This window comes from Impatiens glandulifera, chromosome 3, assembly GCF_907164915.1.
Source record: "Impatiens glandulifera chromosome 3, dImpGla2.1, whole genome shotgun sequence".
Classification (NCBI taxonomy): Eukaryota; Viridiplantae; Streptophyta; class Magnoliopsida; order Ericales; family Balsaminaceae; genus Impatiens; species Impatiens glandulifera.
This window is the reverse complement of record NC_061864.1, coordinates 45528479-45546216: the sequence shown is the minus strand read 5'-3', so window position 1 is coordinate 45546216 and position 17738 is coordinate 45528479.

The following is a 17738-nucleotide window of genomic DNA, read 5'->3' as shown; positions in this document are numbered from 1 at the left end:
AACTTGACTGTGTGGGCTTGCATGTAATGCCTTAGCCTCTTAGTGACCCAAGCTAGAGCCCAACACAACTTTTCTACTGGCGAGTAATTAAGTTCGTAGCCTGTAATGCGCTTGCTTATGCAGTAGACTACGACTTCCGTCTTTTCCTCGTTTTCTTGGGCTAGTAGACTACCCATTGCGTTTTCCGTGACTGCTAAGTATAGGATTAGCAGTATGCCTGGTCTTGGCGGCATCAGAATCAGAGGATTCTAGAGGTATCCCTTTATCTTCTTGAATGCGTTCTGACAAGCGTCATCCCAGACGAATCTTTCATTTTTCCTTAAAAGTTTAAACAAAGGATCACATGTCATAGTCAACTTGTTTATGAATCGACTTATATACTCGATCTTTCCTAGAAAGCATCGCACTTCTTTCTCGCTTCGTGGAAGTGACATTGCCGTGATCGCTTCTATCTTGCTCGGATCAACCTCAATTCATCTTTGAGTGATTAAGAAGCCTAACATCTTTCCTGATGTCACTCCAAATGTGCACTTCTTTGGGTTGAGCCTAAGTTGGAACTTCCCGATGCATTGTAAGAATTTGTCAACATTTTGGATGTGCCCTTCTCAATCTTTTGATTTGACAATCATATCATCGACATAGACTTCTACCTCCTTCTGGATCATATCGTGATGAATCATCGTGGCAGCTCGTTGATACGTTGCTCCTGCGTTCTTCAACCCGAAAGGCATGACTCAATAACAAAATGTTCCGACTTCTGTGATGAACGTTGTCTTCTCCTTGTCTTCAGGAGCCATCAGTATATGGTTGTAGCCTGAGAATCCGTCCATGAATGATATGAGTTGATGGCCTGCTACATGATCCACTAGCACGTCGATGTGTGGTAGTGGGAAACTGTCTTTAGGATTTGATTTGTTGAGATCTCGATAGTCTACACACACTCGGATCTTTCCATCTTTCTTCGCGACTGGGACTACATTGGCAATCCATTCTGGGTAATCTACCACTTCGAGGAATCCTGCGTCGAGCTGTTTCTGAACTTCCTCTTTGATCTTGTCCATGATGTCTGCTTTCATTCTTCGGAGCTTCTGCTTCACCAGTTTTGCGTCTTCATAAAGTGGTATGCGGTTTTGGATGATTTCTGCATCAATGCCTGGCATATCTTTATAGGACCATGCAAAAACATCTTTGTTTGCTTTTAAAAGTTTAGTCATATTTTCTCATTCTAAATCATTTAAACTTTTTCCGATTAAAACAATCTGAGGATCTTCTTCTGTGTTAAGATTTATTTCAATTGTTTCTTCCGCAGTGGATAAATTATCCTCTTGTTTATCTAGATAATGCCTCATCTCATAGGTCATTTTTGATTTAAATGTTTCATCCGAGGACATATAATCAAAAGTTTCTTCTTCATTGTTAAAAACATTTTTCAAGGTGCCTAGAGACTTAGAATTATCAAGATAATGTTCTGCATGTGAATGAAATTCAGAAATGATAGATTTTAAGTTCGAATTGTTTTTAGTGAATGCATGTTTCGTCAAGTACGGATCTTCCTTCTCGTTGTCTGTGACATCATCAATTGGTTTTAACCTTAGGTACTGGGATGATCTTAGCGTCGATCAGATCTTAAAACTTTTGTTTGAGAGGAAAACAACAATTAGTGGAATGCCCTCTAGTCTAATGATATTCGCACCACTCATTTGTGAACTTGTCCATTACTTCTCTCCCATGTTCCGATGTTAACGTTTGAATCAAGTTCTTCTGCAACAAGTTCCTTAAGGCCTTCACAATGACATCCCCAAGTTGTCAAATTTTCTAAAAGGTAGAGCAGTAGTGGCACTCCTTGCTCGTGATGATTGTTGACTTTGTTTAGGCGAAATGGGTTCTTTTGATGAGTATTTTGTCCTCGAGTTTGACGTGCTTGCATGGCTCTTGTTTTGAATAGACCTTTCTGCAGCTTTCCAACCGTCCATGAATTCCTTTTTACCCTTTCTCTTTCTTCTCGCAAGCTTTTCGGATTAAGGGGTTCGATTGTCGCATAAGTTTCGACTTCTGTTGTGAGGTCTTCAAGCTGTTGCCCCAATTGTATAAGTGTATCACAAAGATGGTCTAGCTTTAGATGAACTGACTCATTGAACCTTCTTGGTGGGTTAGTCAATGTAAATGATGATGAATATGAGTATGTTGTGTTCAAGAGAACAAAGTCAGTTCGAACCCTCTATCAAATAAAACAAGCAATGCATTGCTCGTATGCACATAATCCCTAACACGCAATAGACGCTCAATTTACTCATTCACAATGTATAACATGTAGAAAAGGATGAGTAAAATAGAATGAGTTATTTTATTAAAATCCTATGTGTTATGGATAAAATCACAAACTCAAGTCATAAAATAAAATAAGAAAAGAAAGCAAGCACCCCTCATCCTTTCGTTACAATGTCGCTCATTTATCTTCATAAGGAGATTTACATTTCAAGCATAAAGAAATCTAGTCTAAGTCTTCTAATCTTCAACTCTTTTCATCTTTGTTGATCGTCTTTGTGTCTCACTTATCTTTCTTGATTAGATCTTGCGCTTAAAATATGAGTAGTAAAGACACAAAGAAAGAAAACTAGTTACATTAGATTCTTCTTTTAGCTTTTCTAGGTTTCCTCGATTTTACTCCTTTAAAAGGCTTAGCTTCAAAATTTCGAAATTGTTCACATGTTTCATGGAATTTTAAAACTTTGAATGGATAAACTGAGCGCCTAGAAATATCTATATGCATACATGTATTTATCATATATAGTAGTCAAGTAAAGTGCTTCGTGACGTGGCTTTGTTGCTCGACAGGACGAGACGAGGCAACGACTTGGTAGAATTGGCTTTTTGGATTTTTGTTCTAAAGTTGGAAATGGCTTGAGAGAGAGTTGTTCCACCGACAAGGATACTATCCCAAAAGGGATCTCTCGATGTAAGGGGAGCTCTCAATTGGACATCCCCCTCACCTCTATTTCAAAATCCCTCATTTTCAATAGTAGGGGATATTTGAAAAGAAGAGAGGGTTAATCCGGGTTTTTTCTTAGTGTTTTTCTCAACTCTCAAATCACACAAAAAGCCTTCAAGTCAAGGGTTGAGGGTGTCATTCACATTGACTACCGTTAGCATATAAAATATAGATGTGTGAGCTTCATCCAACGATGTATACCCCCACACCTTCACATTGGAGCTCCAAGTCTCATGCAAATAATCAATTAATGTGAACATGGAGTATGAATTAAAGTGTAAGAAAGTTTAAATACTTGGCCAAAATTACTTTCAAGTTAAACGTCGAATGTCCCCAGCAGAGTCGCCAAAAAACTGTGATCGATTTTTTTAAAAAAAAAGATTTTTTGATCAACTAGTTTGAAAATTCTGGGACACTCCTTAAAAAAATATTTTTTAAAAACGTGAGGGGAATTAATTTTAATGTTTGAAAAATTGAAGTTTTAAAAATAAGGTTTTGTAGACAACTCCATATCTTACCTTCTCGTCGAATCTGGGAGAGATTGGGAGTTTTTTAATGGGAAGTATGTCATAGGCCTTTTTTAACTTTTTTTCAATATTAATTAACATCACGACTGGAGAGTCGCCACCTAATTTTAAAAATTAGGAATTTAAGAGATGTGAGTTCGGCGTTTGGTTACGTGTGGGAAAGGGTTTTTTAGACGCTATGTCCCACAACGCCCCTAAGGTCTCTACTAATTAATTTTGGCCTTTCTTTAAAACATTTTTACGCTTTACATTTTAGAAAAAAATTAATTATATACTATCATAGGATCACATAAATCACAAACTATAATTAAAAAAAATTAAAAAATGTCAACAAAAATAAACCTAAATCTAGAATGTAGAAGAAAAAAATAATAAAAATATAATAAAATAATAATAAAATATAATAAAAAAGTATATAAAATATAAAAGAATAATGATAGGGAACGCGAATCTGGGAACGCGAATGTCCGCGAAAATAGAATATTTAATTTAAACACGGAATATTCTCTCCTCTTATTAATTAATTTCTCTCTCTACCTCTTTTTCGAATTAATTAATTTATTTTTTCTTTCTCTCTCACTAATCAATTAATTTATCTCACTAATTAATTTATTTAAACCCTAAACTCTAAACCCTAAACTCTAAATCTTAAACCCTAATTAATATCTCTATTAACCCTAAACTCTAAATCTTAAACCCTAATAAATATCTCTATTAAGTTTAGTTAGTTGAATTATGAATTTATCAAAGAAATGAGTGAAAAAAATAATTTATTAATAATTAGTCACCAATTGTGGAGAGAAAATAATTAACGTGAGAATAGAAATATTAGATAAACATTTATAAATAATAAAACTAAAAAAAATATTAATAAGTCATTAAAAAAAATAATGAGAAAAAGAAAAAAAGGACATAAAGAATAAATAAAAAAATATTTGATAAAAAAAGAATTGAAAAGTCATAAAAATATAAAAAAATAAAAAAGATAAATTCATAATTCAACTAAACAATGATATTAATTAGGATTTATGATTTAGGATTTAAGATTTAAGGTTTAAGATTTAGGGTTTAGAGTTTAGAATTTAGATATTAGAGTTTAGTGAAAAAAGAAATTAATTAATAAATATAAGTTGTAAAGTGTTGAGTTATTTTACCACAGTTAGATGAGAGATAATAAATATAAAAAAATAGTGAAATAATTAATCGTGATAATAGGATAAATTAATCGGTAGAAGTAGAAAAAAAATAATTAGTAAAAGAAGAAAGAATATTCGGTGTTTAAAGGAATATTCTATTTTCGCGGACATTCGCGGCCCCAAATTCGCGTTCCCTATCATTACTCAATATAAAATAAACAACAACAAAAAAACCTGAAGAATGCAGCAAGCGTCGCTGGAAAAGCGTCGGCAGCAGCTTTGGCCATTCTTTTGGGTAGGACGACCTTAAAATTAAACAACACGACCAAGTAATCCGAGACAAGACAAAAACCCATAATATTTTTGGCCAAAACTAATATTAAACAATAATTTATAACAATATAACATAAATTAGTCACATAAATTATTCAAGATCAATATTTACAATTAAGAACATGCATATTTTGATCACTTCTTTTATATTGTTTTTATTTTTCAAGCAAAACTATTTAAAATTGTCTAATTTTTTTATATGTTATTCTATTTACATCAAATAACATTCCTCAAAAAATTCACCTAAACATGACATGTGAAAAGCTAAGAATACAAAATTACAAATTAAAAAAATGAAAACATACAAGTTTTGGGTCAGTTTCGGTTTTTCAATTTATATATACTTGTCAAAACAGTTCAGAAATTTATGAAATATTTATATGTTTTAAAAAATATATTAATTAACATGCATATAAAATTTCAGTCAAAGGGGAGATGGGAAAGATAGAAAACCAAAAATACAAAGTCAAAGATGTAAAGGGTACTTATTTTTTAATCATATTTCGTCTATGTCTTTGTTTTGATTTTGAACTTTCTATTTTTGTATTCGTGTTACATAACATACATATTTACATGATCATACACGAAATTAAAGAGACCCAGAAAACAATAAATTAAAATATGCAATGATTTTTATTTAATGAAATAGGCAAAAACCTTGTAAAAAAAAGGAAATCAAAAGCTTACAATATGGCTGCTCTTGATTTCGGTTGTGCAAGGAATTGGGCAGCCTAGGGCTATGAGAGAATGAAAAAGAGTTTTTTTAGAAGAAGGTCACGCGAATGTGAAAAAATAGAGAGTCAGGTGAAAGTCAAGGTGAAGAGAGAGAAGAAGAAACTTTGCTAGGGTGTTAAGAGGGATATTTATAGGCAAAACTATGAAACCCTAGGGCCCAAAGGCCCATTTAACACACTTGACCGTTGGAAAGAAAACTATTTCAAACATTTACAAATGTTTAAAATAATCGATCAGTCTTCACTTGACATGTCACTAAATATCAAACTTTCATCCAATGAGATTTAAGTTTTATTTAATAAATGATGTAATACTTGGTCATTTTAATTTTTAATTAAAAATGACAAGCCTTCATGCTTTTCTTCAACACACGGCTGCATTATTTTTCCTTTGGCAACTTCTTCATTTATTTTAGCAACCTTTTTTTTCTTTCTTTGACCTAGGATGCTTCTCATGATTGTGTAGACACCGTTATCTTTTTATTTTTGCACGTTATCCCTTTTACACACTCCTTCATCCTACAAAAAAAAAGATTTTGTTAAAAACACAAATAAACAACTTTATTTTTAATTATTCCTATTTATAAGGAACAATTCTAATTAAATAAATAAAATGCTAACTAACTTATTCAAGAAATCAAATCTAACAAACTAATCTAATTAAAAGAAAACAAAATATAACTAACGAAATTTTATAAAAACGTTAATATATATTTTGTAAAATATTTTTTTTATTTTTTATAAATACCCAAGGTAATTAATTAAATAAACCTTGAATATTCTAAGTATAATAACTTCTCTAAGTGTTGTAACATAGACAAATTACTACCTTAACTTTATTAAGAATCCAAAATCAATTATTTTCAAAAACTCAATTGTTCTAAATATAATCGTCTTTAATATAAATCGTACAATGAGTCCGTGAATGAATTCGAGAAAATTTTATAGACTCAGATTTATGAAAAGCATAAACTATAAAATTAGGTGTGAAAAATGAGTGTCTACAACTACATCCTAAATCAAAGATTCAAGATTCCGACAAGAACTGATTTTTGCAAAAATCTTCTTCAGCGATCATAGATTTGATACAGGCTTTGGGAAAGCTTCTAATACACCCTTGGAGTGTTCTCTAGTTGTTGCGTTTTTAATCAGTTTTATATCAATGCAATCGTAGCTATACACTTTTAAATAATTTTGTACAATTATTTACGTAATCTAAACATATCCTTGTTTAGGACCCCAGACTACTAATTGAATAAATAAATGCTATAAATAAAATTTTAATAGCAAAACTTTTGCTTTAAAAATAAAACAGTCCTCTAACGGGTGCAGATGACATAGCGCGAAAGTCATTTTCTAAGCGTAACCAAAATCCGAACCATTTATAGAAATTATGGTATAAAGTATGTTTTTACACGTATATTTTATTGATTTTTCTAAAATCATTTTGCGACTCTATTTTGAAATAAATAATCTTTTAAATTAATTATGTTGATTAATTTAAACAGGGTTTTGATCAAATTATTATTTGATCCCCATATTATAAAATTTGAATAAAATTAATTAATTTTACATGGTTAATTTCAAATGTTCCCAAGAATTTAATAAAACCTTTTAAAACAATATTTTATTTTAAAACAAAGATATCTGGCACGTTGAACTAGAAAAGGTATTTGCAAATATCAACGATCTTCATTTTTTGAAGTTCAAACAAGGAATAAATCTGGAGAATATTATGAAGTTGAGGCATACTTATGTTTGGTCAAACTGCATGAAACTGGAAAAATGATCTAAAGGAATGAACCTACTTAGCAAACCGAAAGAAATGGCTCAAATTTGGTTCAAACCAAGGAACATCCCGACTCATATGTACAATGTAGAAACACTTAGTCATTTTGCTAGTCTCCTAGGAAAACTATTGTGTATGGACCCAATCACGGAAGAAAACAAACATATCACATATGCTAGGATAATCATTGTTAGAAAATTAAGTAAGTTAATTTAAAAATGGCTAAATAAAGTTAAGTTCTTTCAAACCAGCCAACAATTACAAGTTTTGAATATTTATTATAAATAATAAAAAAGGGATAAATTGTTAGAAAATTTAAGTAAGTTAATTTTAAACCGGCCAAAGAACTTAATCAGTCTCAAACTTTCTTGTGCAGGTACAACTCAAGCCGCACCAGACCGGTTGAGGCATTCTCCTTTTACTCATTAAATAGAGTTTAGGGGATCGATATCATAAAAAAAGGGGAATGGCTTGGCTAGCTGAGATAGCCAAGCCATAAAAAAAATAGATTAGATAGAAATGAGTTAAAAAAAGAAAAGAAATACTTTTTAAGTAGCACCCAATCCAAATATGTATCATGGAATCAAATTGATTCCTACTTCAAGCATTGTATCTCCTGCCTCAATTAAGAGGGGTCATGGAAAGAACAGGCTCAAAATCACGATCAATTCCTTTTTCAAATCCTGCTGCAGCTGCACGAGCCCTTCCCGCGTGCCACAAATGACCTACGAACAAGAAGAATCCTAGAACAAAATGAGAGGTAGCTAACCAACTTCTAGGAGACACATAATCAACTGTCTCAAGGATCCCGACATAATCAAGTAAATCGATTTGACTCCTCTCACCGGATCGGCTGAGATGTAAACCATATGAAATATCATTTCCGACTAGCTCAATATATCGAAGATCTTAAGGCCAATGGGCAATTATTCAAAGTGATGAAATCTGTGAAGATGACGTAATAAAATGATGAAGATATTTCTTGGAAATACACAGAAGAAGGATCCGAATCAGAAGCATGCGGCAAAAGGAATGATTACTAATTATTCAAGATTACAAGCAACTTTTGACACATGCGGTCGGCTAATGCATGTTTGCCATGTGTCCAAAATGGCAAGGCGTGCACGCTACCTGATTCTGACCGGCACGGCTTCAGATAACCAATCCAATGGAGAGAGAAAAAATATGACTGTTGTATTATTTTTTATAAATAGAAGCTCAAATGTGCTGAATAAACAGAGCGATTTTCTACATACGCGTGACATTCATACGAATTTCCCAATTTTATAATGAGACGAATTTTACGCGCGACCCTGAATATCGATTGAAATCCTTGAAACTGTTTGAAATATAATTGCGAGAACTTTGTGTATTTTACCTTGTGTAAAAAGTATTACATCATTTGTGAGTGGTGTAACCGACGAGCAGTAAATAAGACTTGGTCAGAGTGTGTTTGTTAAATATTCCAGTTAGTGAATATCCTTCTCACTATTTGAAACTAAGGGGTGACGTAGGAGATTCAACTCCGAACATCCATAAAAACATGTCTCGTGTTCTTCATTTTATTTTCCGGCTTATTTACTCTAACCAACCGAACCAAAATATCTATTATCTCAACCGAAATAACTTATATTACCCTTAGCCGAACCGGCTTTTCCCTAATTCAAACTGACTTCTCCAAATACCTTCCAAACCGAATTGTGTGAGTTGCTTCAGATTGAAACAAACATTTCCTCCCTTGAACTCAGTTCAAGAGTTTGTGACAATCAGTGTAGTGCTAAAAGCGGTTCTAATCTTTAACAGGATTAGTACCAGTGTGTTGTGTGTGTTGAATCTAAGTGATCTACCTTTTAGCCGGACCCCGGTCCCCTATTGGCGATCCCGATCCTAACAAGTGGTATCAGAGCAGGAATCTTAACACTCAAGCAACCGAAAAAGATGGGAAGCATGACCCACAACGATAAGCCACCCATGCTAAATAGTGAAGCGTTTAGCGGTTGGAAGGTTCAGATGTATTTACATCTGATCACTTTGGATGATGAAATGAGCACCATCCTAAAGGAAGGACATATAAAGATTGAGAAGGAGAAAGAAATATGGACGGATGAAGATAGGAGAAGAAGTAACCTGGACAACCATTGCATGAGACACATCTTCAAAGCTGTGGACGACAATACGTTCAACAAAATCAGAGATTGTCAAAGTGTAAAGAAAGCTTGAGAAACTATCATTCAGATCCATGAGGGAAACGAAAGAACTAAGGAGAATAATATCTTGGTGGCAACTAAAAAGTATGAGCACATCAAGATGAAGTCGGGAGAGAACATGAAGGAGTTTAGTGACCGGTTCACCAGCATGGTCAACGAGCTGTACACACTTGGAAAAAGATATGAAAATCGGGAGATCATTGTAAAAGCATTGAGATCTATACCAAGTGCTTGGGACATAAAGACCATGGTGATGAGGGAATTAAGCAATCTTGGGCAAATGAAGCTGCACGACGTGTTTGAGGACTTGAAAGCTTATGAATTCGAGATGAGATCTCGGATCAAAGACGAAGCAGCAACATCAACCGCAACTAGAGCTCTGGTGACGTCGGTGAAACCAACGGTTTTTGTATCAGCCGCTCCGGTTCTTGTCAAAAGCGCTGATCAAATTAGTGAAGACGTGATGACCATGCTAGCACAAAAATTCGGAAGATTCATGAAGAAGAATCATCCATCTAACAACTTTAATTATAACTATGTCGACAATTCCAATGTAAGATGCTTTAACTGCAATGCTTTAGGTCATTACATGTCAGAATGCAGGAGACCGAGACGGGATGATTGGAAACCGGCTGACAACTACTAGAGAGGTGAAAAGAGTAACAGCTAGAAAACCGGTGAAGGAAAAGAAATCCAGAAGGCACTCATAGCATCTAACGGTGGAAGCGAATGGGCCTACTCCGACACGGAAAACGACGAAGAAAGAGTCAACTTCTTCATGGCAAATGAAGAAGAGATATTCGACTTTTCCTCTAAAGAATTTACTTAAGAAGACTTAGTTATTGCACTCAATGACATGGACGCTGAGTTCAAAAACTTGTCTGCTCTTATACCGACCCGGTCAAACTACAAAATCAGAGAGTCAAGTGGTACCGCTGGTGAGCCAAGAGGAACCATAGTATATGAACCGGTTGAACTATCCTTAGAGAATGAGAAGCTCAAGGAGACAGTTCAATCGTTAACCGAAGAAAATAAGAGAACCAAATATATCATGGCTGCCTGGAAAATATCTAGTGAAGCGGTAAGCCAGATGTCTAATTATCAAAGATATCCCAAATGAAAATTTGGTCTTGGATACAAAATCAACAAATCCGCCAACCAGAACTATTCCAACGAGATGAAACTCACAAAAGACAATCTTCCCTTTGTAGGATTTATCAAGAGCTCTTCAACCGACAATGAGGCAGAACGTGACTCAAAACCGGAAAAAGAAATAAAATATGTAAGTCCAACTGACTCAGAAAAATGGCTTCATCCTAAGAGAAGGAAAGCCAACCGGTCAGTAGGTAAACAAACCGATACACGCTCACATAGAACTAATCAACTGTCACCACCACGACAATATAAGGCAGTCTTAGGCAGATAGAAAGATGTCAAGCCGAGTACCGGTAAATCAATTAGAACTATCACTAGGAAAGTTATCCGACTTATTAAAGTCTGGATCCCTAAGGGTTTAATCAATCACGGACCCAAGTAAATGTGGGTACTAGAAAGGCGTAAATATTTATTTTTTGCAGGATAGGAGGAGCAAGCGGCTAGGAAACTCGGAATGGTACTTGGACAGCGGGTGTTCAAGACACATGACCGGAAATAGTGGACTACTAGCTGATATTATTTATGAAGCCGGAGTAATGATAACTTTCGGCGACAATTCAAAAGTTAGAGCCGTAGGCAAGGGTACGATTTTCCATGACAACCTGTCTATAAATAACGTGCTCTTAATAGAAAACTTGCATTTCAACCTATTAAGCATTAGTCAAATGTGTGACATAGGGTACATTGTTGAATTTCATAAGCATCTATTCTTAGTTAAAAATCATCAGGGTAATACACTTCTAACCGGAAATAGGATTGGAAACATTTACAAAGTGGACTGAAAAACAAAAATTGAGAACTCGGTCTACATGATAGCTAGGAACGAACCGAAATGGCTCTGGCACAAGCGGCTAAACCATCTAAATTTCAAAACCTTAAATTTCATATGCACTAAAGAATTAGTTCATGTCTTTCCAAATATCAAAATTTCCAAAGATAAAGTATGTGTTGCCTGTCAAATGGGAAAATAAATAATATCATCCTTTAAAAGCAAAGGAATTTTCCAATCCGAACGATGCTTAGAACTATTACATATGGACTTGTTTGAACCGGTTAGGGTGACAAGCCTAGAAGGCATGCATTATACCATGGTAGTTGTTGATGATAATTCTATATTTACTTGAGTAACATTCTTATCTTTTAAAGATCAAGCTACACCGAACCTGATCAAATTACTTTTAAGAATATAAAATGAGAAATCTATCCGAATTAAAAGAATTAGAAGTGATAGAGAGACCGAATTCACAAACAGTACTTTAACTACTTTTCTTGACGATTCTAGTATTAGGCACGAGTTGTCTAGCACCAGAACACCTCAACAAAATGGCCTAGCTGAGAGAATAAACTGAACTCTCAAGGAAGTCGCAAGGTCCATGATAGCCGATTTGGGTATTGCTCAAATATTTTGGGCTGAAGCTATCAACACTACTTGTTACACTCAAAACCGGTCTTTAATTACTAAACGGCTAACTAAAACGCCATTTGAAATATACCATGACAGAGTTCCTAACATCCGGTATCTTAGGATCTTTGGCTGTAAGTGTTATGTTCACATCAACGACAAAAATTATTTGACCGCGTTTGATGCTAAATCCGATGAAGGAATAATGTTGGGTTATTCAGCCGTTAGTAAGACATATAGAGTTTATAATACTAGAACCTCAACGTTTGAAGAATCTTCTCATGTTGTTTTTGATGAATCGATTGAACGTAACACTACAACACTGTTGGGTCAAATTATTTTGACTAAGTGTTGAAAAAATTTAACCATTAGGATTTTGATGATGAAATGATTTATGTTCTTTGATGCAGGTGTGTCGAAATCACATTTCATGAGACTTGGTTCTAATGAGGCTCATTAGACCGATTTGGCATTAGATGCATAGAGTTAGATGTGCAGTTAAACTAGCGAAATTAGACGTATAATCTAACTAAGCGGTGTTAGACGTGCAGTCTAACTAGAGGAATTAGACGTGTAGTCTAACTTAGCGGAGTTAGACGTGCAGTCTAATAGACTCTGTAATTAGACGTGCAGTCTAACTCGTGGAGTTAGACGTGTAGTCGAATGTATACGTTATTAGACGTGCAATCTAACTCGTGGAGTTAGACGTGCAGTCTAATGTATACGTAATTAGACGTGCAGTCTAACTCAGCGGAGTTAGACGTTGATAAGAAAAATTAAGTAAGTTAATTTTCAAACCGGTCAGAAAACTAAACTACTATTAACTCTTATGTGCAGGAACAGATCGACTCATATAAACCGGCTGGAGATTGCATAAACCAGCTGAAGAACATATCAAAGTAATCCGGATACAGATGATCAAGTCATGATCAAGAGGAACCAGCCTCATTATTCTCAACAAACCGGCTAGCAAAGAAAAGTTTACATCCAAGCCGGATCATACTATGAAAGAGTCAACCGGGAACTAAGAATTACAAAGATGACGCAATATGACGAAATAGACGTGTCTTGGAGAAATAAAAGAAGATAAGATCCGGATCAGAAGCATGTGATAAAGACAATGATGAGTTACTGATTCGACTCAGACAGCCGGAAGGTGCATGTTTGACACGTGTCCAAATCTGCAAGCCGGTTACGTCATCCATACCTGAGAGGTATATGCATGCTTGTCAAGTGTCAGGAAGTTGAAACGTGCAAGCAACCTCTCTAAACCGGCGTGACCCTGATCTGACCAATCCCACGGTGAGAGAAGAAAGTGAGTGTTGGGATCCTCTTCACTATAAAAGGAAGACGAAGCGACCTCATTAATAACGTTCTGAAACACATTAAGAGAGAGAAAGAAATCTCACGCGCGATCCAAAATTAGTTGTTTCATTTACCGAAAGCTTTATTGTGATGTAGTGTTGTATTACATCAAAGAGTGAGTTGGTGTAACCGGCGAGTAGCGAGTTAGGCTCGACCGACAGTGTAATTGTTGTAACTTTGAAAGTTAGTGGAGATCCTTCTCATAACCTGAGAGGAAGGGGTGACGTAGGAGGGTTTACTCCGAACATCCATAAAAAATCCTGTCTCGAGTCTTTTTACTTATTTCTTACTTATTCACACTAAAACCTAAACACTTTAACCGAAACATAACCTTATTCCTATAAAACCGGTCTATACAAACTCCTTAAACCAATTCTTCATAAATCTCATCCAAGTCGCGTGCGTTGCTTCAGACTGAAACAGACATTTCCGCCCTTGAACCCGGTTCAAGAGTCTGTGAAAGTTTGCGTAGTGCTGAGAAAGTTTATAGTCTCTAACCGGACTATCACCAAATTTTGTGTTGTGTTGTGTAAGCGGCTACCCTTCTAGAAACCGGAAACAACCCCGGTCCTCCAAGGGTGTCCCCAATCCTAACAAGTGGTATCAGAGCGAGGTTCTTAACACTCAAGCAACCGAAGAAGATGGGAAGCATGACCCACAACGACAAGCCACCAATGCTACATAGTGAAGCGTTTAACAGCTGGAAGAAACAGATGTATCTACATCTGATTACACTGGATGATGAGATGAGCAGAGTTCTGAAGGAAGGGCCAATCAAGATCAACAAGGATATATATGCATGGACAACTGAAGATCGAAGAAGGAGTAACCTGGACAACCATTGCATGAGACACATCTACAAGGCTATAGACGATAACACATTAAACAAGATATCAGATTGTGATAGTGCAAAGGAAGCCTGGGAGACGATCATTCAGATCCATGAAGGAAACGAAAGTACAAAGGAGAATAAAATCTTGGTGGCTACTCAAAAATATGTGAACATCAGGATGAAACCGGGGGAAAACATGAAAGAATTTAACTACCGGTTCACCAGCGTAGTCAACGAGCTTCAAACACTCGGAAAAAGATACGACAACCGGGAAAAATTATCAAGGCCTTAAGATCACTTTCGAGCACATGTGATATCAAAACCATGGTGATGAGGGAATCAAGCAACCTCGGGCAGATGAAACTGCATGACGTGTTCGAGGATCTGAAAGCCTATGAGTTCGAGATCAAGTCTCGGATCGAGGACGAAGCATCTACGTCAACCGCAACCAGAGCTCTGGTTACATCGGTGGAACCGGCGGTCCAAGTATCAACCGTTCCGGCTCCAATCAAAAACGCTGATCAGATCAGTGAAGATTTGATGGCGATGCTCGCTCAGAAATTTGGAAGATTCATGAAGAAGAACCAGCCGCCATCTAACAACAACTTTAATTATAATTATGTCGATAAATCAAATAAAAGATGTTATAACTGTGATGATTTTGGACATTTCAGGTCAGAATGTAGGAAACAGAGAATAGACGACAGAAAACTGGAAAACAACTATCAAGGAAACAACTACCAAGGCAACCGGTATCATGGTAACAACTACCAAGGGAATGATTATCGGAGAAATGACAACCAACGGAACGACTACCGGAGAAACGACAACCAGCAAGCCGACGAAGGGAAGGAAATACAAAAGGCACTCATTGCATCCGACGGTGGAAGCGAATGGGCGTATTCCGACAATGAGAATGATGAGGAAAGAGTAACATGCTTCATGGCAAACGACGAAGAGGTATTTGATTTCTCTTCTGATGAGTTTACTAAGGAAGATTTGATTTCTGCAATCAACGAAATGGTCGTTGAGTTTAGAAACATATCCGCCTATATACCGACTCCGGTAGAACATAAAATCGTAGAGTCAAGTGGTATCGTTGATGAGTCATGCGAAACCACAGTGTATGAACCGGCTAAACTATCCTTAGAGAATGAGGAGACAGTTCAACCGGTAACTAAAGTAGATGAACGAACACTGTAAGTTACGACTGCGTGGGAAAGATCTCGTAAAGCTGTAGATCAGATGTGTAATTATAAAAGACATCCCAAGTGTAGATTTGGTATTGGATACAAACAAAACAAATCAAACGAATCAAATCAACCTAACGGGATGAAACTCACAAAAGACAATCTTCCATTTATAAGGTTTGTCAAGAGCTCTTCAACCAATAATGAGGCAGAAACTATCATAACACCGAAACTAAAATATGTGAACCCAACTGAATCAGAAAAATGGCTGCATCTTGAGAGAAGGAAAGTCAACAAGACAGAATATAAACAAAATAAAACAAGTACATTTCGACCTCAAAAACATTCATCACCGCGATATAAGGCATTCTTGAGCAAGGATCAAGAAGTTAAGCCGAATACCATAAGAACAGATACCGGGAAGGTGATCCGACTCATTCAAGTCTAGATCCCAAATGGACTAATCAACCATGGACCCAACTGAATGTGGGTACCAAAAAGGTGTAAATATTTTTCTTTTACAGGTTAGGAGAAGCAACCGGCTAGAGAATTCGGAATGGTATCTGGACAGTGGATGCTCAAGACACATGACCGGCAACGATGAGCTACTAACAGACATCACCTATGAAACCGGAGCAGTTATCACATTTGGTGACAACTCAAAAGGTAGAACCGTGGGCAAGGGTAAGATTGTCCATGGTAACCTGTCTATAAATAATGTACTACTGGTAGAAAACTTGCATTTTAACCTGTTAAGCATTAGTCAAATGTGCGATGTAGGATACAAAGTTGAGTTTCATAAGAATGCATGCTTAGTTAAGAATCAGCAAAATGACATTCTATTAACCGGTAACCGAATGGGAAATATTTACAAAGTTGATTGGAAAACTGAGTTTGAAAAACCTGTATGCATGATAGCTGGAAATGATCCGAACTGACTCTGGCACAAACGGCTAAACCATCTAAACTTCAAAACAATAAATTTCATATGCTCTAGTGAATTAGTTCACGGTTTTCCAAATGTCAAGTTTGCAAAAAGATAAAGTATGTGCTGCATGTCAAATGGGTAAACAAATAAAGTCATCTTTCAAAAGTAAAGGAAATCATCAATCCGAACGATGTTTAGAACTCCTGCATATGGAACTATTTGGTCCGGTTAGAGTAACTAGCCTAGGAGGCATGCAATATACTATGGTAGTGGTCGATGATTATTCTAAATTCACTTGGGTAACATTTCTAGCTTATAAAAATCAAGCCACACCAAACCTGATTAAACTGATTTTGAGAATACAAAATGAAAAATCTATTCGGATAAACAAAATCAGAAGTGATAGAGGAACTGAGTTTACAAACAGCAAATTAACTACTTTTCTCGATGATTCCGGTATTAGACACGAGTTGTCTAGCGCCAAAACTCCTTAACAAAACGGCCTGGCTGAGAGAAGAAACCGAACTCTCAAGGAAGCCGCAAGGTCAATGATAGCCGATTCGGGTATTGCTCAAAAATTTTGGGCCGAGGCTATTAATACCGCATGTTACACTCAAAATCGGTCTTTAGTAACTAAACGTTTTTCCAAAACTCCTTTTGAGATATACAATGATCGAATTCCAAACATACGGTATTTTCGAATTTTTGGTAGTAAATGTTTTGTTCACAACAACGGCAAAAATTATTTGACCGCTTTTGATGCTAAATCCGATGAAGGAATAATGTTGGGATACTCAACTGTAAGTAAAGCATATAGGATATATAATACTAGGACTCTAACAGTTGAAGAAATATCTCACGTTGTTTTTGATGAATCGGTTGAACGAAACACTGCATTACCCTTCGACCTTCACAACAGAATGGAAAATTTCAATATCTATTCTGATGATGAAGATGAGGTTCCGGGTATTAGACAATTTGTCAATGATCAAGCGGTTGATGCTGAACCTCAGCCTGTTCAAGCTGCTTTACCGCAGAAAGTTGACTCTTCAGTTTCAACTGAAGAAATCGGTCGGTCTGACTCTGTTCGACCTACCGATCAGTCTAACCTTGATCAGCCAACCGAAAGCTTGGAAGACACGTCTCGGATA